Consider the following 24647-nt stretch of genomic DNA (forward strand, 5'->3'; position numbering starts at 1 on the left):
GGCTCCAGTTGGAGGCTGGAAGTGAGAGTGACTGACCCCTCCCATCCCAGCACAGTTATTCTCCTTCCTAAGGTCCAGTCCCTTTAGCCAGCGGGAAGCCAAGAAGCAGCACTCTGTTTACTCCTCTAAGGACCCTCAGGGTCAGGGCAGCCCTCCCCCTCACCTCCCCTGGCCCTCCAAGAAGAGCAGGCTGTGAGGATGCCGGGTAGCTTCTCTCCTCACACCTGTGCACAGGGCTAAGCACAGCAGAGTGTCCCTTCTCTCCACCATAGCTGTATTCTCTATGGCTGCTGCTCAGTGTTGCTTGCCATGACATTGGATACAGCTGTGGAGGATGGGCAAACCCTTCTGGCTTTCCTTTAGTTTTAGTGTCTGTGTCATCTTAAAGTACAAGATAGGTCATGGCCCAGGTTCTGAGTTTTTTCATTCAGAGCGTTCTTCACTCAGCATAGCTTCAGAGACCTGTTTGGAGAGCCTAGTGTGTGTGTGTGGGGGGGGGGGGTTTGCTGAGAATATAAATGAGGAATGAGAAGTTTCAGGTATGGGGAGGGAGGCAGTGACCCACTAGACAGAAAGAAGCACTAAGACAGACTCTACCCAGAGTGCAGGAACAGACGGTGTGCTTGCTGAACTTGAGACTGAGGAGTGACTCCTGCCCCAAACCAAGTGCTCATTCTTAGAACCCTGAAGAAATCCATGTGCCTGAAGCATACCATTGCTGTCTTCTCTGATCTTCAGAAGACATCATTTTTAACTTCTGTCTCTTTGTGCCTTTTACTTCCTGTTTGTAATGGTTCACAAGAGTCATTTGTGTTGGCCTGGTGTGAATAATTATAAGGAAAACCAACAGTTTAGACAACCCCTCGGTTATCTCTCTCTTTCTCTCTCCCAACCCCCCCCCCACACACACACACACGTCCAAAGAGTAGCTGTGCAACTCCTTAGTGACAGTGGTTCAGTGGTCTTCTGTTACTCCCAGGCTGTCCGTTTAAATGTTGGCAGCACATAGCTTCACTCCACATTTAGCAACTTGCTCACTTTTCTACTTTCCCATTTATTTTCATTTGTAGATCCAGCTCTCTGTGCCACTCAGACCTGGACTTTCACGGGTGGGAAGAGGGTAGGGAGCTTCAAGGATAGGGTCTGAGAACCTTTCCTTTGAGAGTGACAGATCAGTTTAGTTACAGAAAACAGCCATATTTATGCATCCCAAGGCATGGGCAGGAAACAACCTTAAAACATGACCTAGGGGGTTGGGGATTTAGCTCAGTGGTAGAGCGCTTGCCTAGCAAGCGCAAGGCCCTGGGTTCGGTCCCCAGCTCCGAAAAAAAAGAAAAAAGAAAAAAACATGACCTGGTCACATATAACTGATTACAGCTACGTACATGACCTAATCAGTGTTTGTGCCTTGTTAACTGGTATATAAAAGCTGACACAGTCCTTCCTTGTCAGATGAACTCCTCTGGGTGGCTTGTTAGTACCATCTGTGCCCTCCCTACACTCATAGCATAAAGCTATTTCTTGAACTTCTAAAAGCTTCAGAGAATCCTGTTTACCTTGGAATTGTTATGAATGCAGACTCACATATGACCAGTGGCCATTGCCGGATGCATGGGATGCCTCTTGAGTTCTCTCTCCAGTAGCAGGAACACTGCTCATAACTCCAGGAGGGAGCTGTAGGTGGTGGGAAACAGATGCCGCACCTGAAGACCACATAGCAAGTAAAGGAGAACATATGGACTTGGCAAAGAAGGCCGAGGGCATCTCTAGCATGACGGGGACTGGGTGGGAGTGAAGGGCAAGGCCAACCTGGTCAAAAAACCTGTGCCCACTGAAAAGCAGCTCCTCATCCTCTGAGCCTGGAGCCTGAGGCTGGACACAAGTGACACACCAAGTGAGGGGAAAGTGTCTCCATCTACCCCTGAGACAGAAAAGTAGCCAGAGATGGAGCCACGGCCTCTGCCAGCTGGAATACTTGGGATGCTTCCCCACTCCTCCACCCCTGCTGTCACCTTGACTGTTGGGTGTCTTTCCCGGGCAGGTGTAGTGAGGCCTGAAACTGGAGCTGCTGCACTTGGTCAACAGGCCTGTGCTGAGCCTCGGCAGAACACTGAGTCTGCTTTCTAAGTAACTCTAGAAAGCAAGTTTGGCTCCTAGCCCACCCTAGAAGCTTTTGCTTGCCTTCTGGTTCATTCTACATGCAGATATCCAGCCTCATTTCTTCCAGGCCAAAAAAAAAAAAAAAAAAAAAAAGCATTGCTTCATGCCTGCTGCTATATCCTCTGCCTTATCTCTCTCTGGACCTGCAGAATCTGAATACTGAAATCTACTTATTCCATGTGGGGCTGTCCCAGCCCGTCCTCTCTCTTAGGGTGTCCTGTCCCTTCGTGCCTGTTTTTGTCACATTGTCCAGCTGTCTTGTCATCTTCCGTCTCTACCCCTGTCTTGTCCTCTAGGATTCAGTTCCTGTGGGGCAAAGATCACATGGTATTAATCTTTGTATCCCTAGCCCCTGAACAGTGCTGCTTTTTAACAAGCTCTAACAATGCTGTGTGCACTGGTCTTTTTGAATAAGGTAACTCCAGTGGGGAGAGTGGAGACCAAGGCTGTAGAGCAGAGACACGTTTGCACAAGACAGCTACCGTACAGTGTGAGCCAGGGCTGCCTGAGTAAACTGCCTGATCCCTGGTTCTTTGCCAGGGCATCCAGCGCGTAGACAAGATGTGGTGAGGACTTTCTGAGGTGGAGCTGCCTTGATCGGTGTGAGGAGTCAGAAGCTTCAGGACCCTAGGGTCATTGACACTTGAGAAGTCCCTCTCAGATTGGAATGTCTCTGCTGGGGGTGTCAAGAAGGACACTCCCTAAGTTCCACCAGAGAAGGGAGATGCTGGTCTGAAAAGGCAAAAGTACCAGATCCATACCTCCTCCCAGGTAGTTCTGGATGAGCTACCACCAGAGCTGCTCCTCTCAGTCCTGGAATGAGGCAGGGACAAGTTGGATAGGAATGGCAGCCTCCCATCTCTGCAGAATCCTGAGAGGATCCCCATTTTGCTCAGAATGAAAATGGCTACCACTAGATTAAGGCTTTCTGATGGTCTTTGGGGCTTTTAAGAAGAGAACTTAAAATAAAACCCAGGTGGCTTGAACAGAAGTTACTGACCTTCCCAGGGTACACTGGAGGCGAGGAAGGGCTCTCATGCTGACCAGAAGAGACAAGAACTTCTGTGACTTGAACAGGGCATGGCTAGAACCCCCATTTCCTCAGAGATGAGATTATTTTGTCTTAGTGACCTTGACAGATGGAATGGAATTTGACCCTTCGGGGACCTTGCCTTTGGGTAATTGTACTCACAGTTAGGCAACCCTGGGACTCTATTCACAGGACATGCTGAACATCCTTCCCTGCCCCCATGGCACACTCACGTCAATTGAATGGGAGCCAGACAGCTACATAAGAAGCATGGAATGCTTTGACGTTGGTAAAACCTGCACTGGAGAAAGAGAACCCTTGCAGCTGATCCTTAGATTTCAACCATGACTGCTTCTTGGGACTGGCCCAGTTGATTTCAGTTTTATTCTTCAGTGCACTGGGGACTCTGTTTCCTAGGCCAAAGCTCTCTGTCCTGTGCATTCTACACTGAGTTCCCGAAAATGCTCCCTTGTCCTCAAGAACCTATGGGCATCACCAACCAATGGCAGAAATGTCTAGGGGACAACATATAGGCGTTTTATTTTACCACGCAAAGATATACTTAAAAACCCTCAGTTACCAAGCTTTGGATATATGGCTTAGCTGTTATGTGCTTACCCAATGACATGAAGCCTTGGGTTCAGTCCCCTGCACAACATAACTATGTAGTGACCACACACCTGGAATCCCAGCACTCAGAAGGTGGAATTAGGAGAATCAGAAGTTCAATTTCAAATACACAGAGAATTTGAGTCCAGCTTGGAATACATGAAACCCTGTCTGGGAAAGAAAAAAATGCACTGTTACTGTACAGACAAAATATTCTATCCTAATTGGATGACTGGATGAAGCAAAGAAGTGCAGGCCGACAGGAGCCGGATGTAGATCGCTCCCGAGAGACACAGCCAGAATACAGCAAACACAGAGGCGAATGCCAGCAGCAAACCACTGAACTGAGAATAGGACCCCCGTTGAAGGAATCAGAGAAAGAACTGGAAGAGCTTGAAGGGGCTCGAGACCCCATATGTACAACAATGCCAAGCAACCAGAGCTTCCAGGGACTAAGCCACTACCCAAAGACTATACATGGACTGACCCTGGACTCTGACCTCATAGGTAGCAATGAATATCCTAGTAAGAGCACCAGTGAAAGGGGAAGCCCTGGGTCCTGCTAAGACTGAACCCCCAGTAAACTAGACTGTTGGGGGGAGGGCGGCAAGGGGGGGAGGATGGGGAGGGGAACACCCATAAAGAAGGGGAGGGGGGAGGGGGATGTTTGCCCGGAAACCAGGAAAGGGAATAACACTCGAAATGTATATAAGAAATATTCAAGTTAATTAAAAAAAAATTCTATCCTCAAGACAAAGGAAATAGACAATGTGATAATATGAAGTAAGTTTTTATTACATTCTTAGTTATTTGGGGAAGTGTGAAAATAGACATCACAAATGAAAATCAAAGGACAGCTTGCAGGAGTCTGCTCTCTCCTTATACCTATGGGTCCCAGGATGGAACTCAAGTTGTCAGACTTAACTGCAGGCAAGGTTATGTACTGAGCCATCTCTCCAGCCATGAAGCAGTTACTTTCAATTAACTCGACTGAGCTTGTTGGAAGCATGCTTTATTGTCGATTTTCTTACTTTGTTTACCTCAGAGTAGCTTACAAGAATTACTAGAATCACACATTAGATCCAAATGTTTTCTGCCTTTTGATAAGGAACAAGAGTGTGAGGAAGGGAGGCAGGTACTTTTGCATCACATTCCAAGCCACTCAATTCTGAGCTGCAAATTACTCATTGTACAAACTGATCCAAGTACAGAACACTTCCTGGTGTCGCTGCAGTTGGGCTGGTTACAGTTTTTACTACTATAAATGACATTGTAATTGTTATTTACACATAAAGTTTACACATAAAGTTTAAAAGTCACTTAAAAATACAAACATCTTAAAATTACAAGGTTAAAGAAAATTGACTTTTTCCTGTGTCAATTCTTAAAATTAATGTTGATTATTTTATTATAAAATTAATATATGTTCACATTATAAACATTTTTAAATGAACAAGGAAAAAGTAGCCATTGGCTACACATCACCTAATAATAATACTTACTATGTTCATATTAGAGCCTTTGGCTTGCTGGGTATTTCCCAGAAAGCTTAGACTAATTGAGGTTTTTACCTCATCAGAGAACAGTACTGTGCTGTTACTCCTCTCCACAAATTCAGTTCGTGGCTTTGCTTTAATCTTTGTTAATGTAAGTAACTTGGAAGTGGTATTCCATTGTTTGGGTTGCCTTTTTTCCTTCTGTGTCTCTATCAGCTTTCAGGCCTGTCTTTGCCAGGCCTGTGGAAAGTAGGTTCTATATTTCACCCCTGAGACCTCCAGCACAGACTCCTGCTCTGATCAACTATAACCACTTTTCCCCTATGAAGGTGAAATTACATACAATAAAATCCACCATCTTTAGTGTACAGCTCCCCAAGCTCCACATATAATCATATGACCACTGCCATGGTCAAAATCCAAAATAGCTGCTCACCCACAAACCCCATGTGTGCCCTCAGTAGGCACTGTCTCAGCCCCTAGGAAGCCGCACATGAGCACATGCATACATGGGCACAGGGCAATTGAAGGTATCATCCTTTCAGGTGACCTCTACCTTGTTTGTTGAAATAGGACCTCTCACTGGGACCCAGAGTCACCAATTTGGCTAGACTATCTGACCAGTGAGCTCCAAGTATCCCGTCTCCACCTCCCCAGCACTGAGATTACAAGTATGTGCCATCACGCCTAGCTTTTACTGTAGGTTCTGGAGACCAAACTTGTGTTCTCATACTTGCATGGAAACACGTTCCAACCAAGGTATCTCCCTAGCCTACTTTTTACCCATTTCTTAGTTGGGTTTTTTGGTTTCCTAGTACTGTTTCGAGGATTTTTTGGATATTTTAAATAGAACCTCTGCCAGGTTGTATGACACTGCAGGTAACCCAGCTCATTCTTTCATTCCTTATCTTATTCTGTCTGGCTCTTTTTTATGCCTTTTATTTTTCATCTTTTGAAAAGTTTTTAATTTGGAAGCAGTCTAGTTTATCAATTGTGTCCTTATGTTATCATATCTAAGATTTCTGTTTTGCTTCATTTTGGTTATTATTATTAATTTAATGTATATGAGTCCTCTATCTGCATGTACACCTGCATACCAGAAGAGGGCATCAGAACTCATTACAGATGGTTGTAAGCTGCCATGTGATTGCTGGGAATTGAATGAGGGAACCACTAGAAGAGCAGACAGTGCTCTTAACTGCTGAGCCATCTCTTTAGCCCCGATCATTTTTTCTTTTAAACAGTCTTACTATGTAGCTCGGACTGGCCCTAAACTCGAGATCCTCCTGCCTCAGCTTCCCAAGTGCTGGGGTTACAGCCTTGTTCCTCTAACTCCTAACATGAGAAATCTTTAACTGACCTAGAATCACAGATTTTCTTCTAGAAGTTTTATAGCTTCAGAATTTATTTCTACTTTCTGTCTTCCTTTATAAACACATTTCCAGGCCGAGAAGTTTGTTTTAGAAAATAGTTCCAACAGCAGAACTGGACACACCTGAGCAGATTTAGGGTAGAGTCAGACCTGGGAGCCTTGCCAAGCACAGTACTCTCCAGGAGCCATCTGCAAAGAAGTTACCTCAGGAGTGGTTTGTAAGCAGATCTTCTCTGGTTTAAGACTTGGCACAAAGCTGAAGAGTGTATCTTTTGAATCCGGGAGCAAAATGATAAGAGAAAAAGAAAAACCTTTCAGCTCTCTAGACAAATCCTCTTGACTATCACAGAGCTGATGGTGAGCAGAGCCAGGCAAGACTTTGTCGAATACATGCAAACTCCCATGTCAGTGACTCACTCAATCATGCTTTAATCTCATAACTCAGTGGCTTTAAAAATTACAGTCAACAAGGCAGCTTGCGGGTTACAACTGCCATTGGAACTAGGTTTTCTCTGAACAGCTGGAGTATGATGTGGTGGGAAGAAAGCCTGCTATGGGTGAGAGGCCAAAGATTGCTTGGCTGGGAAGGATGTGCAACTAACATTTGATAAAAATCTGTGAAATGACCACCCTTGGCCAATCTAAGTAGAGGCCTGACATCTTCATCCATGGGAAAGTACTCTGCAGCAAAAGCATTCAGAAGGCACTGGTAAGACAGTGTCCATCACTGTTCATCAGACAAGACAGCCCTGACTTCAGGAAGTGTCAGGTGTCAGAGTATTAGTATGCTGGAATATTAACAGGGCAGGCAGAAGATTCCAGTTCTAGTCAAGAAGGGCCAGTGAGAGAGAACAGTTTGGGAATGGCTTCTCTGAACAGATCCAGACAGATCAGTGTAGTCATTTGCTATATTCTAAAATGTGCAGGCCTCTGCCATAGCTGTGCCACAGGGGATATATAAGCAGGCTATTCTTTGAGGACCTTATTGGGCTGTCCCCAGACATAGACATTCTCTTGATTTCAATGTGAAAGCTGCTACCCACAGGAGGGATGGAGTGGGACTTTAGTTTCAGAGCCCCATCTATAGCAGCTTTGTTGAGACCTAACTGGAAAGGCTCAAGATATGACATCACATAAGGCACTTAGAAAGCTGTAATGGTCATCAGACATCAGACCAGAGCTGACAGGAAGAAACAGGTGAGAGAACCTGGAGAAAGGTCATCGGGATGCTCATGAGTTTCTGCCTGCACAGCATGGGCATATGGTATTACCAGGAGAAGCCATCTGCCCATAGAGGACAAGCAGACATCAGTTGGGTGATAGGGACGTGAAAACTTTCTGGCCCATCTTTGTTCTGTTTCTGTTCCAGTGCTAGATGTGTGAGGTCGTCATCCTTAAAGCTCTAGACTTCCCTCCCCTGCTAGCCTAGCAAGACTATGAAGCAACACAGAATCTAGATGAGTCCTGTGTGAGCTGCCCAGGTGCTTAGGAGTAGAGTGGGGTAGAACACTTTACAAGAGTACCCCTCCCCCTGCAATGAGCCCCTTGTTCACTGTGGGGCTGGGAACATCACCCAGCAGGCCCTATTGGTCCTGGCCTGCTCCCCTCCCTCCTTACCTCCTTCTCACTCACTCTTCCCAGCTCAATCTTTCTCGCTTGTTAGAGGGAAAAAAAAGAGAATTCAATCCCAGTCCTTTTGAAACCCAATGTGTCAGTGATCGATGAGGCTGTATTCTCTAACTTCAAAGGAGAAAAACTAAGTAGAGTGAATACTGGCCAGGGGAGTTGAAAAGTCCCAGGGAGCAGGAGACACAGGGGTGACCCTGCCATCATGAGGAGCACCCCCCATCCCACCCCTGCTGGTGCCATGCAGAAGCACAGACAATGCCACTTTCAGTAAATCATGACAGATCCTGAATGCCCAGTTTTGTCCTGTTTTCAATGGGCCGTAGGCATATTGCTTAAGATATAGCCAGCCATTTGTGCTGGGTTCCCAGCTACTCAAAGGCTCGACATTGAGTGCTCTCTCAATTGTATAATGGAGTCTTTGCATATGTGATCTGGGGGGAGGTTTTTTTCCTCCAGATTTCCATAGCTAATCATAGTAGAAATGACCTCAAGTGTAGTGCAGACCATTGTCCCTCTTCACCCCTGCAGCCTTTGAGTAGTGCTGAGCTTTAGGGCTATCCAGGCAGCACCTAATTCAATCACTCATCTGACCCAGCCTCGTTGGCCACTTCTCTGAGCTCAGTAGCTCCCTGGGGTCTCCTACTCCACAAGCCTGGCTGCTCAAGAGCCTTTGTACTGAGTGGGAGTGCTCAGCCCTTCCTCCAGTCCGTCCAGATTCCCACCCCACCCTGAATTTGAGTCCAGAGAATCCAGTGCTGCAGGGCCACTTCTTCTCATGAGGCTGCACTTGCGGAGATGCCTGTGTCCCTGTAGAGGTTTCATGCTAGAGTCTTAGGAACACCGGGAAAGAAAAACCTGGGGTTGTTTAAGGGCTGGCGTGGTCGTTTACTTAACCATCTGTAACCAGCAAGAGCCTTGTTTTCAGCAAAGCTCGAAGCTTCCTTGACTCTTTAGCAATCATCATAAACAGCTAGAATTTATAGAAAGCCTCCCACTTGCCAAGTGCTTCCACATGCTACCTCCCTTCACCCTCAAGCCCCATACCCATTTTTACAGATGAGGAAAGCAAGACTCGAGGTGAGGAATTGTCAAAGAGCACAAACTGGCCAGGATTACAGAACCATCTTCTGCCACTGTTGCCTTTCTCTTGTTGGTTATGGATCCTATGGTTTTATACTCTACACATTTTAAAAATGGATGAAGTTCTCAATTTAGGGCAACTTTGAAAGGCTAAAGTGCTGTGTGTGAGTATATTTGTAAAATATTGTTGAAATGACAGGATTCCAGAGGAGGAGACTACGTGCATAGTTGCTGGATGTCAGAGCTAACAGAACCAAGAGGGAATCCGTGTTCTGGGACCATGTCTGTCTCCATGACAGTAGCAACTATGGGGATCCAACCATGTGTGCAGAGTGGCCCATATCTGGAAACATTGTGACATCTCCTGAGCTATAACCATGATGTAACCTTTGGTGGAAATTTAGTGATGAGGACATGAAAACTTTCTGGTTTGTGGTTGTTTGTTTCTATTAACTCTCTTAAGTACCTCATTGTGTTGGAAATGACCAGGTCTCAGATCAAGAGCCACATTCTGCCAAAGTAGTTCACACCATGCAGCTTTCAGGGCCGAGGAAGGAAACAGAATCTAGCAGAGAGACCAGATTTTAATGTCAGTCAGATGTGACCTGAAACTCTATTTCCCTTTTTATGGGAAAGTGCTAAAATAAGGGTTGGCCCTTCATACCCCAACCTCGGGGCTGTAGGTTAGGACCCAGAGCAAACTCTTAAATGCTGCAAACTTCTCAGTTCCTAGCTGTCAGGTAGCTGTGAACTATGCCCACCTCTAGAAGCCAGTAAGAAAATCCACTACACTTGATGGCCTGAAGTTGGTGTCTGGGACTTACAGAGTAAAGAGAGAGAGCTGACTTCAGCAAATTGTCCTTTGACATCTACACATGTATGTACCTGAAAACACACACACACACACACACACACACACACACACACACACACACACACAGCCCACAAATAAAAAATTTTCATGTAAACAAAAAAGTTAAAACTTTTTTTTAATAAAAGGGAGGATCTAGCCCGAACACAAAACTTTTTAAGTTACAGTTGAGCTGCCTAAAATGAGTGCTGGAAACTAAACTTGAGTCCTCTAGATGAACAGCAAATTCTCTTAACCTCTGAGCCATCTCTCCAGTCCTAGCTTTACCACACTCATCACAGAAAGATATGTTGAGCTCATTCTGGATGACTTATGTTGCCAGCATGAGTATCTGTCTAGCCCCAGGTCTAATCTCCATGATGTAGTTAGACCTACCCAACAGATAGCGAGGCAGCAGTAAGTATTCTTTTTTATTTTGTCTGGATTGGTCATTTATTTCTTTACTGTTACTCACTACCTTGCTGAAGATTTGGGCTGGCACTGATGAGAAACTGATAGGTATAACCCAGGTGGTCTCTACCTGTATTTGTTTCTTTTCTATTGCTATGACAAACACTATGATCAAGACAACTTAAAAAAGAAAGCATTTCATTGGGCTTATGGTTTCAGAGGGCTCAAGTACCTGACAATGAAGCAAAGGCATAGATAGCATCAGGAGGAGGTGAGAGTTCACATCCTGATTCATAAACATGAGGCAGAGAGCACACTGGGAATAGCACCAGTCTTTTGAAACCTCAAAGCCTGCCTCCAGTGACATACCCCTTCTAATAGGCCACACCTCAATCCTTCACAAACCATTCCACCAACCATTCAAAATATATGAGCCTTGTGGTGCTCTCATTCAAATCACTACATTACCTGAGACCACTAAAGGGCTTCATATTTCCTATCACCTGGAATCCTCCCATCATGTCTTTCATAACTTAGAGTATTCTATGTAGGCTCCTCTTCCAGATCCATCTCTGAGCTCCTACAATGCAGTCATGTGACTAAGCCTCTTTGCCAACGTTTTCTCTGAACTGCTCATTCTGCCTCCACAGTGACCAGTGCTGCAGACAATGTATACTTAGGTCCATGCCCTAAGCAATCTATTAGACACAGAAGTCCTCAGCCCATTTCTTCAGAGAAGAGTAGTAGCTCCCATGTTAATCTTGGTGGTAGTGGTGGTGGTAGTGGTGGTGTTTTTTTTCCTTGATTCCTGTCAGTCAGTATGTCGACCAGCTGACTAACATTTCTTATTTCAGCCTTTTGTGTCCTCTGGGGGTGAGATCCTCTTGACTTCAGTTCTGGTCTCTTTACTGGTTCTGAGTACAACTGAGCCATGCTAGCTGGAAGGCAGACATTGAATGGGAAAGTAGAACTAGCATGTGTCTCACTCCCACACAGATGGACATACCTAACTACTCCAGTCTCCACATTGTGCCTTCCTCTGACAGAGTATGTAAGGGTGCCCTTCTCTCAGCACAGCCTCAGTCAGCCCATGACTCTGGCTAGGCCAGTGTGTTTAGGCTGTATGTCTTAAATACAAAGGCATGGAAGCAGGCCTCTTTGCCTGTAATTCTCAACAAGATTCACATCTGAATGCTATTTGCTGTTCTTTGCTTGAACCTAGAGAACAAGTTGTAGCATGGGGCTTTTACATGGGAGAAGATAGCGAGTGGGAAATGCAGACTTTAGAGCCAGGTGGGTTTGCATCTATATACCAGTTGGCCAAGTGCTGATGTGCCTTACTCTCGTCAAATTGCTATATCTACTCTAGCATCCATCCTGAACTCCTTTAACTAGTGGCAATGGTAACCAGGCATGAGACCCTCTTGGCAATATTACAGTTGCACAAGGAGCCTGTGAGTCCTGCTTCTCCTTTCAGGGCTCTACCTGGTCTTGTTTAACATTTTTTTGGTTTGGTTTGGTTTGGTTTGGTTTGGTTTGGTTTGGTTTGGTTTGTAGTATAATCTTTGTGGAGCTTACCCAAGGTTGGGTAAGACCAAAGTTGGGACTTGTATTTCAGAGTTAGGCTGGTTAGGACAGGATAATAGTTGAACAGATACACAGTGGAAATACCTTCCAACTTGAGGATAAATGGGAAAGGTTGAACAGAACGCTATACTTGAATTTGGACTGCCTAAGCCAGCCCTGGCCATGCTCTAGAAGGTTGTTGTGGCTGCCTCCCTGCCTAGTCACCAATGAATAAACAAGTTGTTGCTGGAGCCAAGATGCTGGCTGTGCTACTACCATTGCAAGGCACATCTGCCATCCCAGCAGGGCCGTCTTAGGTTGTTTGGTTTGGTATTTGAGGAAGGGGTGAGAGTTTATTTGGCTACTTGTTTATTTAGTTAATTTATTAGTATTTCTGTTGTTTGGTTGGTTGGCTGTTTGTCTGGTGGTGGTGGTGGTGGTGGTGGTGGTGGTGGTGGTGGTGGTGGTGGTGGTGGTTGAAACAAGGTTTTACTGTGTGGCCCAGGCTGGCCTCAAACTCTCTCGCTTCAGCCTCCAGAGTGCCCGAGTTAGAGGCATATACTACCATCACTAGTGGAAGCCTTGCTTATGAAGAGTGTAGCTCCATTAGAGGTATGTAATGCTGCCATAGGCTGAAGCATCCCTAGAGACCAGTCACCAAGGGAGAAGACTGGGGCTACCATGTTACAGAGGAGCTGTGCCAGCCCGGCCACCTGTGCAGTAGGTATACTGCAAGACTCCACTGCAGTCAGAGGTTTAGGTCTGCTGATATGTCTCCCAGGGAGGCCTGCAGAGAAAAAAAGATGGTTTCCCTAATACTGCTCAAGTTAAAACAGAACATGGTGACACTTGCCTTTCATACCAATACTTGGAAAGCTGAGGCAGGTGAATCTCTGTGAGTTCAAAGCTAGCCTAGTCTACATAGCCTGCCAGGGCTGCATAGTGAGACCCTGTCTAAAAAAGAAAAATGAAACTGAACCCTGCAGTTGTAGAAACTGCTCAGATTTCAGTGAGTTCTTTTGGACTAACTGAAGGAGCTTGTTCCAGCGCCTCATTTTTCTCATGTGGAGCTAGCACATTAGCAAGACTATCCCCAGACCTTGCTACTACAGGGTCACTATTGTGAATAGATCCTAACTGTTGGCTTGTGGTTTTCCTCATTTAATTTTCACAACAACCTCAGAAGTTCTGTCATTATCTCCTACAATTCTTCAGAGTCAGAAAATGAGGTACAAAGAGGTCAAAGAAGGAAGGCTGCCTAACTATTAGGAATACAAAGCTGGGGGACCTTTTCTTCTAGTCTAACTCCCCTTCTCAAGTTGTAAAGGTGGGACACAGCAAAGGAGACAGAAGCTCTTAGAATGCTACAAAGAAAAAGACTGGGGGTAAGATCTAGACTAGAACAGTTAGACTTGGTCTATCTCCTGAATTCTAGCTTTGGAGCCCCCACAGAGGCTGTGTGGTATACACTACAGTTAGAGGGCGCACAAGTGTCTGCTTAACAAAGATTGTGAACTTATTTCATTAACATTCAATAGTGTATATAGTTTCTTTTTCAATTTCATCCTTTTTTTTATTTTATGTGCATGTATGTGTGAGTGTATACACATTCCACAGCACACATCTGGGGAGATCAAAGAGTAGTTTATGGGAGTCAGTTCTCTCCGCCTACCATGTAGGTCTCTGGGATCAAAGTCAGGTCATCAGGCAGCAGCAGGAGCCTTCTCACTGATCTCCATATGCACTTGATTCTAAAGAACAAGGGCTTCTTATCCAAAGCCTCTCTCATCACAGTTAGCGAGGCCGAGGATGTTACTTCCTTCCTGGAGCCTGGCTCTTGCTGTTACCCGCCCCCCAAACCTCCTGAATTTTGTTTAATATTTACATCTCTTCTAAGATGTAAAGTACTTGTGATGTCTTTACATTTCACAACATCCATGTGTTCCCTGGTTCTCACCACAGGTAGGGCAGCATCTCTTAGATAATGTTGTTCTATATGCAAGAGAGCTCAGACACAAATAACAACCTGGATAGGAATAGCAGTTTTGAGTAGCCATCACCTCCTGGACAGTCATTGCATAGTTCTGGGCAATCTAGTCAGCAGTTGTGTGCTCAGGAGGCACTGTAGAGCTGAATGGTAGTGAGTGTCTCTCATGCCAGGAAGTGCGCCAACCTCACTGGAGCAAGCAGCAGGCAAAAGAGAAGGGACAGGTGGCTTGCCCCAAGACCCAAAGGGGCCTGAGATGGCAGCTGTCATTTTGAATAGTCGTGCAGGTACTTAGGCTCTGGAAGGGAGGAAACCAGTTAGCTTAGTATCAAATCATGAACCCTGACAACTGCTCTTTCTTACATAAGACATCCTTACATAAGGATGCAGAGAGAGCATCCTCATTAAAACACCTCAAGGGCTACATACTGATTCTTCTAGAAGCACTGAGCTTCTTCTTTCCCAACAGATACAGCAGGACTAGTTATAGATACTTTCCTTCAATAGGCTAAAAAAAAGTCCACATTCCTCCAGGAGACAAACATCAGGACAGCCACAGAAGTACTGGGCTCCATGGTATAGGTGGGGCATCTAAGGTCCCAGAGCCCCCACCTCTATCCAGACTCAGGGAGAGAACGAGAAGCCAAAGCTGCTGGCTCTCAGTTTGGTTTATATAACTTCTGACTCCCCAAGTCCCTGGAAACTGAGGCCAAGTCCCTGGAAGATCACTCTGTTCTCTCCTGTTTTTTCAAGAAGAGAGCCAGCCTGATCACTGGCTCTGAAGACTGTGTGAGAGTGTCCCGTTTCCTTCTTCCACGAACTGAGTGTCTGCCGTCATAGCCGTGGTTTAGGCAGGTTCCGTTTGAACTCTCATAACTCTACATATGTTTGTCTTGTATTGTAAAGAACTTTACTTATCTTTTGTGCACCCTCCTCTGTTTCCAAAAGAAATTTGAAGACTTGCAGCAAAGGAAATAAGCAATGAGGTGAACACATTAGGAGAACAGGAAGTAAGAGACCAGGAAGAGAAGCAAGCAGAAAGTGAGACCCCATGTTTGTGTGCAGAGTAGGCACCAGACTCTTTACTGCAGTATCCAACAGCAGAAGCAACCCTACCTCAGAGAGTTGAGGGGGAGGGTAATAAGACACATTTTTTAAAATGACAAACTTCATTGAAAGTTGAAAGATGTCTTTCCTAGTACTAAGAGTAGTTTCTCATGTGAGGTTTGCTGTCACGGACATTGCTTACACTTGCAGCAATGAAAAAGGACTTTTATAGGCTCTGTCTTAAGGTAAACTCATGAGAATGGAGGATGACTAAAACAACTCAAGGAAGGCCATGTGTCTGGGCAGCACCAGCTCTTCTGGAGCCTCAGAGTGTCCAAGGTAAAGTTAGAACATACGGCTCAATTAGTGCACTAAGCGCAAACACAAACCAAGTTCTGGGCTCATTCTGACACAGACTGACCAGGGCTCATGCTTGTAATCGCAGCACTCAAGGGGCGGAAGCAGAAGGATCAGAAAAGCACAGGATAGACCAACCTCAGCTCCATAGACAGTTTAAGGCTATCCAGGGCTACCTGAGACCCTGTCTATAAACAAATGACTAAACAAATAAGCAACACACTTAATTTTTTTATAGCAACCACTTTGAAGTCAGAGATCTGATAAGGGCTCTACTGTTCACAGCAGAGTAGCTAGGCAGATAAAGGGCAGGCCAAGACACCGGTACAGTATCATTCCCGTGGATTCAGAGGAACCATGTGCTACCTCCACAGTAAGCATCGGTACCTGCCCATGCGGGTAGCTCTGACAGCATCTGTGCCCAAACAATGGCTGGTCTGTGGCCCTAGCTGCAAGAGGAAATAGTTGTGTCAGTAATTGCCCGTTTTGAGTAGAGTGATCAGGTGGCTACAGCCTCCTCATCTGGGTACATGTAGCATATGCAGGCTTGCTCATCAGGCCTTGTATCTACTGTTTTCACCATAACTGAGAATGGGAGAGGCACACAGAGCCTAAGGACTAGATGGAAGCTGTCTAGAAGCCTCTGGGACCCTCGGGGACTGTTGACCTGCTAAAGAAGAACCTAGGAAGGAAACTAAGCTCTTCTGCATGGGTCTCACCAGTGATGGAGACAGAAGGCCACACGGGACAATGTAGAGTCCTGCTGCACTGCTCTTACTGTGGTGAATAAAGAGGTGGCCCTCAGAAAAGGAGGCAACTAGCCAGGAGGGTAGGACTACTACTATTGTTTTGCTGGCTGGTTCCTCTCAAGTGAGTAGCCTTCCCTGGGGACAGACCTTAGCTCTAAGACAGACGTGGCTTCTTCTGAGCAAGTCAAACCTCAACATCGAAGAATCCCTGTCTTGTCGGTTTTAGCTTTAACAAGAATAGAACAAGCTTCTGGAACAGGACACAGTGGAGTCAGGAGAAGCGGCCTTAAGTGAAGATACAGCTGTGGGGTTTCCAGACGCGCACTGCAGGGAGGCGTCATCCAGGGGGAGCGGCCAGCCTCGCTGTAGACTTCCAACACTAACGAATCGGGAACTCCATGCTGAACAGGATTTAGTTAGAGGGTCCCTGCGCCAGCAGATGGGTGTATTTTTCTTGAAAGACCAAGGTGCCAGAACTCTTCATGATTACGTTACTGGAGCGAGGTTCTTTTTTTGTGGTTTGTGAAGTTGAGCGTCAGGACTGCAGGATTCTCTCGCTCTTTCTTACTCTTATTTTTTCCAGGTCAGAACCAGAGCTTGGAGCAGGGAGAAAAATCCTGCTGAATGAGCAAGTTCTTTCTTAAAAAGCTCTTCAAGTCCAAAAAGACTTCAGTGGACTTAGGAGAAAGAAATTTAATACATTGCCATAGAATCGCTGTTAACCAAGTTAAAGCAAAGCCCACAGCATCTTTGTCTTATAAAAGAAAGCAAAGAGGAGATGGAAAAAAGAAATAATGCTTAGGAAATCCAAACCAAACAATGAGGACTAACGAAGGAAAACTAAAGATCACTTCAAAGAATGTGAAGATTCCCTCCTAATAAGATTTTTCAATTTCCAAACCTAAGCTTCAGATGGGAGGAAGGTTCCTTTCAAGTATGCTGTAAGTGGTATTCCCCAAATGTTGGCCCTGTGTAGGATTGGCTACTTCCCATATACGGAGCAGTCAGATACCCTGAGAGACCCAGGAACTGTGGGGAGCTTCAACCACGGGAAGCCAGAGGCTTCCCAGACTGCTCCTTGACCTGAGCTTGAACCTGAGTCCTAACAGCTAGCAAACTGAAACAAGCTCAGCCCCCAGGGAAGAAGGTGGGCTGACCTGGAGCAGTCCTAGCCATGCTCAACTTTCACCACTGGCCTGTCTTTACATCCTTGTGAGGGAGCCCTGAGCTGGGCTTCCAAGTCGCCTGCTCAGACCATCCCTCTAACTTGCTAGCACCTTCCCAGCCCACGCAGAGGCACTGGTGCCCATGGGAAGTCATTTTGCATCTGTTGCGGACAAGACAGGGAATTGTTTGATTTTTTTTAAAGAATTACTTATCGTTGTTAGTGTGTATGTACACACACACACATGCACAAATTTACCAAAGCAAAGGGAACAACTTGTGGGAGTCAGTTCTTTCCTTTCACCAGGTGGATTCCCAGGGCTGAACTCAGATCACCAGGCTGCAAGCAAGCCCCTCACCAACACAGCCTTCTCACCACCTGTATAGTTTCTCAACTTTTGCCCAAACTCAGACTAGTAGTTTTTAAAAGCACCAGAAGCTCTGAGCTTCCTTACTCAATGGGGTTTAAGAACCAGCTGCCTGGGCATAATCTTCTCCAGGGTGGGCCATTTGGACAGGCCAACTGTGTACCTGAGCTGTGCAAGACTGGCTTGCACATTGGCCCAAGGGACGCCTAGCATGCACACTGACCACCCCTTCCAGTTTCATTCACCCTTTGTTGCTTATTCATATGAATGCCCTTGGACCCACTGACTTTACTGGGCTGAGATCCAGAGTAAGGCCACGTGCCTTTTACTCATCATAGGAAACAACTATATGGCCTCCTAGCCTCCTGCTTAGCTTGGACATTCATTCTTTTCCTAAGGTTTTGCTCCCAATGTGGTGGAATCTGAGACCCAAAAGGAAGCCCTTTATGTCCTCAGCCAACTAGTCTTGTGGTTCCTGGGAGGGGACACTGCTGGTCTCCCTTGCCACTACACTTAAAACTCAAGAGGTTCAGTAACCCCAGCAGAGCTTACACCCCACCTTTCCAAAATCCGGGTCTAGCCTTTAACTCAGCCTTAGTCCTATGGCCAGATACCTTGTTCACCCTCATCGCGAGGCTTGGACAGCAGAGGGTCCCATCAGAAGTTTTATGTTCTACTGCCCACAGCCTGCTCTCCTGTGTGGTCTCAGCCTAAGTTTCTAGAAATAAAAGACTTTAATATTCATATTCTCTCTCTCTCTCTCTCTCTCTCTCTCTCTCTCTCTCTCTCTCTCTCTCTCTCTCTCTCCTTCCCTCCCTCCCTCTCTCCCTCCCTCCCTCTCTCTCTCTCTTCCTTCCTTTTCTCCTTCTTTCCTCCTTCCTTTTCTCCCTCCCAACTTCTTTCCTCCTTGCTTCCTTTCTTCTTTTATTTCTTCTTGTGAGTCAGAGTCTCTTCACATATACCAGGCTGGCCTCAGATTCACAGAGATCTGCCTGTCTCTGCTTCCCGGGTGCTGGGATTAAAGGTATGCACCACCACACTTAGCAGCTCTTCTGTTTTCTGTCTAAAGAAGACCTGTTTGTCCTTTGTCAATCTGAGAGCCTTTCCTCTCCCTAAATCCCTTTGAAAACTTTATCCCTGTGGCAGTGGCCTAGAGCACAGCCTTGTGAATGCCTGGAGACCTTCACCTCCTCCACCTCACTCAGTATCAGGGATGTTGTGCAGCTAGAAAGTGTCCACCGAGGAAGCCCCTCCCTTTGAGAGGACTGACTAGCAATCAGTGCTTCTGTTCCCTATAGCAGATGTGGCCAAAGTGGCTACTGTTCCTGCAGGCTGACTTCCTACTGAGGGAGGCCCTGCAGGGCTTCATTATGTGCCCCAGGCTGGCACAGAGGGCAGCAAGTAGGACTCTGTTCTGGCTAAGCTTGTACTAGGAGGTATCTGGGAAATACTGTTGCTCTTCGGGGTGCTGACAAGAGAGGAGCACTCCCTTGCTTCCCTGGGGATTTGGGCCCCTAATTTCAGTAGAGCTGGTCTTTGTTGAGTGTCTCTGCCTGCATGTCCTCTGTTATAGATGTTTTGGTCTACTTGCTTTCTGGCTGGAGGTACTGATCCAGTGCACTGGCCTTTATACTCATTGTACACACTCCCCTAGCTTGTGGGCCTCAGCTGGGTCACACATCCCTTTCTGAGCCTGTTCCTAGGACAGCACACTGCCCGCATGGATGTCTGCTCAACAGCTGAAAGGATGGGCCTCTCTTAGGTCCCTCCATCCCTGTTAGGTCCAGTCTGCCTCTAGAGATTGGGTCTGCTTTTCCCTGCAGCCCTAGATGGCACATCATTAGAAAGAACTGTCATTAGAAAGTTCTGCCTCTGTGTCCGCTACAGGGATCAGTGTGTTCATTCATTCATATTGAACTTTGTACTTGTAGGCACCTACATGCCTGTAGACATGCCTAATGGTGTGGCTTCTCTGAGAAACAGCATATCACCATCCTGGGTGGATTTTAGAACTTCTTAGAGGATTGTCCCATCTCTACCTCTCTACTCCTTGGCTTTTCTTTGATATACTAATTATCTGTCCATCCTAAAGTCACACACAGTCTGCTGTCTGACCACAGCTCCTGATCCTCCCTCTAGTCCATAAATACCTAGGAAGCCAGTACAGCCAGGTGCTTTACTATGAAGACTTCAGTTCTGCTGCTTACTGGTCAGTATGGGCCTCATACATACCAGATCTTTCAAACACAGTGTAGAGTGAGAATCTAATAAGATCACTTAAAGGATGCTGAGAGCAGATGTACTTCATAAATATTAGTTTCCTACAGAACATCTGTCACTCAGACCCTCTGCTTTCTCTCAGTTGGGCTTCATTTCTCTTTCATGTCCATCAGCACTTAGGTTCCCTGGCCTGTCTGGATCCATCTGTTGCCGTATCACGTTGCCCTCCCTTGCCCATTATTCATCCCTCAAACCTTTCTGGAAAGATCCAGCTTTGGACCAAGTTGGCTTTCTTCTTCACACTACTGTCAAGGTTGCAGAAGGTTGTTCACTAATCCTAGCTACTGAGTGCTCCCCAGCAGTCCTCCTGCATGGCCCCATCTAGGTCTTTGTCTTGTCCTCCAAAGCAGTAGCCACAGCCTTCATCCTTCCTCAAACTTCTAGTCCCCTCACCAAATTCCTCATTCTTTGCAGATAATTTGACTTCCTAGTTCTCAGGAGGAAAGACAAAAAACAGAAGCCATGCTAAAATGTTCTAAACCCTCCTTGCCTGGTCTAAACCCTCCTTGCCTGGTCTACAGATCTGTCTGGGTCCCTGTTCACCCCTCCCATCTTCTGCAGTAGAGAAGATCTTCTGTTGTGTGTTAGATTCCAGTCCCTAGCCATCTCAGAAACAACACTCTTTATTTCCATCTCTTGTGTCTCTAGTCACTTCTTCTTTAAAATGTCACCACTTAGATACACTCCCTTCAATCCCTCACTTACCATGCTGTCCCACTGTAGTTTCTGTTGTCTCTTCCCTACAGCCATCTAAAGCCACTTACAACTTCTGTTTCCTTGCCTTCTCACTTTTCAACTGTCTCCTACTCACCTCTGCTCCCACTACTACTCCCCTGCAGCCCACTCTGCCAGATCCAGTGGGGTCCGTGTTTGGGACACACATTCCTCTCCTATGTGGCATTTTAGGAGGGTGTAACAAACTGGCTTGGCTTTTCCTTCCTTAAGACATATTTATTTCCCCTTAGCTTCTTCAAGATATAAATGAAGACCCACTGCTACCCTTCTTGGTCTCTGCTCCCAGCTCTCTCCTGCAAGTGTTCTTTGGACTCTGCTAGGATCTGCTGCCTTTCACATACCTCTCAAGATGGCCTCACCCCCTGCAGCAAGCTCTCATCTTGCCAGATGAAGCTCACACATGCACTTGGAAACCTCAGGACTGTACATACAGCAGCCTTCTGGCCATCCCCACCAGAAACAAAGAAATAAGCAGTTTCAAATAGGACCCAAACTCACCTCCCAAGCTTACCATCCCGCATCGCCTGTGGGAATAGCCTCACCATCTGGCCCAGTGTCTGAGGCAGAGACTCTGTAACCATGTTTGTGACACCTCCCTTCCTCCTTCATATCCAGACCAGCAAAATTCCATAATATTAGCAATGGGCAAGGAGTGTGAGTTTGCCTTACAACTCTGGTTCTATTGTGCTGTGGACACATTCCTTAAGGATTTGTTTGCATGTATACATATGTGTTTGTGTATATGTTGGTGTATGTGTACATGTAGATGTTCTTGTATGTGGAAGTCAAACAGCCTCGTAGTTCCTCAGGTGTTGTCCATTTGCTGTTGTTGTTGTTGTTATTGTTGTTGTTGTTGTCGTCGTCGTCTCTTACTGTTCTGGGTTCAAGAAAGCTCGACTGGCTGGCTATTGAGTCCCAGGATCTGCTTGTCGCTGCCTCCCCAACACTATTACAGGCATGCTCACAGATGCCTAAGTTTTAAAAACATGGATTTTGGGGATCAAACTCAGGTCCTTCTGCTTAAATGGCAAGTACTTTACCAACTAAGCTATCTCCTTAACCTCCCTCAACTGAGCTATCTCCATAGGCACACATAACCCTCCCTCAACAGGATCTCAGTATGTAGCTCAGGTTGTCCTTAAAACTATGACCCTTCTGATTCAGAATCCTGAGTGCAGAGACTATGGGTGTTCATTACCGAGCCCAGCTAAATTCTTAATCTTTATCAGCTCCAAGCTTCTTCTCTATTAAAGGAAATTATAACACCTAATTCAAGTGGTCATCAAATGTACACCGAGTGAAGAAGGGGGACATTTCTTTTTGACACAGAATCTGAGTAAGTGGCCTGGGATGACCCTGAACTTCAGTCCTGCTGCCTCAGCATCCCAAGTGCTATAACCAAAGGCATGTACAACCATATCTATCTACACATGTCCTAAGTATACAAAGTCATGGCCTTGTGTTGACATTTCTGTACATATGTACTTATACTCGATGATCACCCCCTGGGCTTTCCAAAAGAGAAGCGCCTCTCCTCTCAAGTCTCTTTTTCTAGATCCCATGCCTGAGACAGAATATATTTGTCTGTCTACATCCAGCTTATTTCACTTAATATCCATTTCCCTTCAAATGACAATTTTGTATTCTTGTTCCTTTTTCCATTTTCCACATGTGTGTGGGTATATGTGGGTGGGCATGTGCAGGTGGAGGCTTGGGACTCATCCTCATTTGCTTTTCCACCTTTTTCTTTGAGGTACAGTCTCCCATCAAAACCCAGTGCTCACTGATACAGTGAGTCTTTCAAGCTTGCTCTGGAGATCCCCTCTCTCCTCTCCAGGATTAGAATTACTGGCCTCGATGTGAGCTCTAGGGATCCAACTCTGGTCATCACACTTAAGCAGAAAGTGCTTTAACCAGTTCTCATTCTTTTTTGTGGATGAATCAAACTCCACTATGTGTATGTACCACGGTTTCTGTATCCATTCTTCTCTTGATGGGCATCTAGGCTGGTTCTATAGAAGTGCTGTGAAGACTGCTTCGGTACAGATGTCTGTGTTGTGCTGATCTTGACTCCCTTCAGACAGATGTCCAGAGGTGGTAGAACTGGATCATAGGATAGTACTATTTCCTTCCTCCCTCCCTCCCTCCCTCTCTCCCTCCCTCCCTCCCTCCCTCTCTCCCTCCTTCCCTCCCTCCTTCCCTCCCCCTCTCTCTCTCCTCTCTCTTTCTTTCTTTCTTTCTTTCTTTCTTTCTTTCTTTCTTTCTTTCTTTCTTTCTTTCTTTCATTGGAAAAGCCTCTACACTGATTCCATAGTAGTTGAACTAAATTCTTTTTTATTTAACTGGAATAGAGGCCTGGTTAGAGCCAAGGTATACTCTGTAAGAAAAGCATGCCTTTGACTCCAGTGAGGTTCCTGGCTTTGTTGTGGTAAAGAAGCATTCATTTCTAGTTTGAATGTTCATCTGGGTCAGTAAGAGGACAGACCATTCCCAAGAGTGTGCTTTGCTCTGAGGGAGAGAAAAATTGTCCAGTATCTAGTGGTGCAAATCATTAACTGTGTTAACAACCCTACAGGAAAAAAATCATAATAATGTATCCCCCTAATATGTAGTTAATGTAGCTAATTTTCCCTGGTGACTTAAAAGCCCAGGGAATTTTTAGAGATGGTAATTGACTCCACATAGGAAATACTCAAGCTTCCTAAGCCCTGGGCTCTAGCAGATAGACAGTAAACCTGCCTGAGCCCTGAGAAAGCTCTGTATTCACCTGAGATCTTCTTGCCAGAGTCCCAAAAGAAGCCAGGACTCAGCCAGTTCCTGTTTTGGGATCTTCACTAATGGGATCTCCAAGTCAGTACACTCCTAACCAAATTTCAGACTCCCTTCTTTCCATCAGTGTGATATTTACCTAATCAGTTGTTCAAATCAAAACCATGAACTTCCATTCTCCTTTCTGTCTCCATATTCATCAGTGGTTGATTCCACTTCTAAAACTCGCTCCATTTAGATCTCTCAAGTGTCCATTTCTCTCCATCTTGCCTTCCTATCCTCTGGTCCCCATTCCTATTCCCTCAGCCTCAGGAACAGACCTATGTAGGCTCCCATTTCTTCCCTCCTCCTGCAGATAGCACAGTAGCCAGCTAGAGGGTCTTCCCAAACAGAACTGTGGTGACATCATCCACCCCTCTTAGAGCAGATTAGGAGCCTTCCTTTGTAGTTAAGGCAAAGATCAAAGAGTTCAGTATAGCCAAGAGTGTTGTGCATATTTTGCCTGGCCTTTTCTCCTGTCAGTACCCACTGTGATCCTTGTAGCTATTGGACCGAGCTTCTAGCCATCCTTGAGTTCCTGCAGCTCCTGATCAGGACCTGTGTACATGCTGTGACTTCTGCATAGGACAACTGTTCCTTCACCTGTGGTCTAGTCACCCCTCCTTCCCACAGCCCTGTTCTGTCTAGGCCAGCTTGTTTGCTTTTCTAGACACATGGTAAGTTATATTTTGCCCCCCCCCATAAAGGTTCCAGGAACTCTTTTCAGTTCAAACTTCTGCATATACCTGGATGTTCCTTAGAATAGAGGTTCGCTCTTGTGATAGCAGGCTCCATGAAGGTGACTCCTTTGCTGTAATGTTCCACATGTTCTGCTAACTCAGAGGCAGGTATAAAATGTTTCGTGAGTACTGATTACATGGCCAGTGCGTAAGATGCTCCTGGTGACAGTACCTGTGGGTGGCAGAGCTCCAGTGATGTATGGCTCTCC

At 45.9% G+C, this 24647-nt stretch overlaps 1 protein-coding gene across 3 annotated transcripts in view; it reads left to right on the top strand.

The window, feature by feature from the left end:
- Dis3l2 (DIS3-like 3'-5' exoribonuclease 2) overlaps window positions 1–24647 on the top strand; it is a 395417-nt gene that overhangs the window by 340085 nt on the left and 30685 nt on the right. The gene's annotated exons all lie outside the window — the stretch shown is intronic.

Source organism: Rattus norvegicus, chromosome 9, assembly GCF_021556685.1.
Source record: "Rattus norvegicus strain SHRSP/BbbUtx chromosome 9, alternate assembly SHRSP_T2T, whole genome shotgun sequence".
In the NCBI taxonomy this organism is placed as follows: Eukaryota; Metazoa; Chordata; class Mammalia; order Rodentia; family Muridae; genus Rattus; species Rattus norvegicus.